Source organism: Brassica rapa, chromosome A05 (genome assembly GCF_000309985.2).
Source record: "Brassica rapa cultivar Chiifu-401-42 chromosome A05, CAAS_Brap_v3.01, whole genome shotgun sequence".
In the NCBI taxonomy this organism is placed as follows: Eukaryota; Viridiplantae; Streptophyta; class Magnoliopsida; order Brassicales; family Brassicaceae; genus Brassica; species Brassica rapa.
The window spans coordinates 17310139-17312407 of NC_024799.2; positions in this window are offsets into that span (position 1 = coordinate 17310139).

The following is a 2269-nucleotide window of genomic DNA, read 5'->3' on the forward strand; positions in this document are numbered from 1 at the left end:
GCTGAAGCATGTCACCAGCTGTCTAACCTCATCTTTGTCTTTTGTGGGAGCAAACCCTCATATGAAGCAACTCCTTATGATATAAAATACCCTCTTCTCTCCTCTGGACGTTCATAACCTGCAAGAAAAACCAGAGAAAAATTCAGAGAGAAAGAGAGAAAGAAGAGAGAAAAATCTGTGAGAAAAGATTCATGAAAAATTCAGAAAAATATTCAGAGAAGAGGAGTGAGCATGGACAACTCTTTCTCACCATCCTGTGACTTTAATCAGTGAGTTTTGGAGTGTTTAAGAGCTGAAGATTTGGTGTCCTGAAGTTGAGAATCACCTATGTTCTTCAGCCTTTGATTTTGATCGGTTAATTCGTGGTTAGCTTGAAGAGAGACAACCAGTCAAGTTTAATTAGTTGAGTAAAACCGATGGCCAAGGAGAGTATTCGGATCAGCCGGATCCTTGTGATGGTTCTGAACCGAGAGTGATCCAAAAGTGAAGTGTGATTAGCTTGAGCTCGAGTCTAGTCTTCCTTAACCAATCCCATGGATTTAAAGGTGAGTCTAGATAGATGATGAATGAATTATGAATGAGTATGCATGATTGCATATTGAATATGGTTGATTAATTAAGAATTAATCTTGAATTAATTAAGAAATAATCATTGATTAATTAAGGATTAATCATGGATTAATTAAGGAGTAATTATGGTTTGATTGATTAAGTATTATTCCTTAATCTATATTTATATATGAAGTATTTATCTAGTTTAAATACTTAAGAATAAGCAAGAATAATTCTTTGAGGTTATCCCGAGCCTTAGTACTTGTTCTCAAGTACTAATCTATAAGTATTCTATTAATAAGTGTGAATCATGTGAAGTCTTATTGTATACTCACTCTCCCGAAAGTCCCGCATTGCCGTGAATTGGTCCTGCGATATGGATCAAGGTCATGAAGACATGATGATGGGGTCGCACCCTGGAGGCCGTGTAACTGCATGCAGCGTTGGATGTTCTATCTTGGAATATCTGATGGAGATGATGGTTATATTTATTCCCCGTTAAGCTCGGTTAGCCTTGGTGGTTTTCCGGGTTTAGCATATATATATATATTAAGAGTATGAGTGATTGGCGGGTATCGTGGAGGTGATGTTTAAGATAGATTCACATGGATGGATTGAGAGGCCTTATATTAATTATGGAATATAATTCCACTGCATTCAAATGGTGTCGATTGCTCGGGATACTATTGATATGTGTTTGGGTGTGGGATTAGACTCACTGAGTAAACTAGTTACTCATGACTCATTTGATATGCAGGTAACCAGTAGGTGGGAGACCTTTACTCTAGGACAGGAAGGAACGGCATTAGCCAGCGGTAGTTTTATTATCCTTGCAAAGTCATTTTGATATATCTTATGAATAAGATTTGTAGACCGAAAACCTCGAGGTTAATTTATAACAAATTTTGTAAGATGATTTTGAATGATATATAAATAATGTTTTTTTTTTTAAAGTACGGGTTCCATATGATATTAGTCCTTGTCCGGACGAACTAACTATCAGGTATTGCTTTCTCGGGTTGAAAAGCCTAGAGTGGTATCCGATAGGAGCGTTGGTGTTCTTTGATTGTTGGTCTAAGGCGATCGGAAGTATTCTGAGAACCTCAGATCGACCATCGAGGAACATCGACCGTGTCATTTCCGGTCATCTATGATCGGGGTGTCACAAAGGTGGTATCAGAGCATGGTTATACGATGCTAGAATGGGACTTGTTTCAAATGTTTTTCGAGTCAAAATGAGTCGCAAGGATAACTAGGATATGCTGGCTTGTTCCTTCATTTTAGGATAGATAGTCATGGGTAGTTACCTAACAGTGATATTTCATAGTAGAAGCACCGAGACAAGCTTGAATGGATGGAGCGTACTTACCGAGGTTATTATCATCATGATCAAGTTTGCTACCCTCATGGTGGGGTTCACTACCTTCCTGCTAGAAGTCAATAACCTCATGCCTTCCTGCCGTTTTTCTGAGTTTTAGTGGGGATGCTAATACTTTAGAGAGATTTATGGGATATAATTGATACATCGAATACATCTCCGGACTCGTGTGTTATCGATGTCAAGGTGGGTGTTGTTTGTGATCCGGTTCAGAGCGATTCGACTACACTTGATCACATAGATGCACTTATTATTCCGGTTTCTCAAGTCTAACCAGCTCATGCTAAGACGTACAAGCACCACAGCCATACAAGCATGATTTCTTAAGCATTTGTTTCA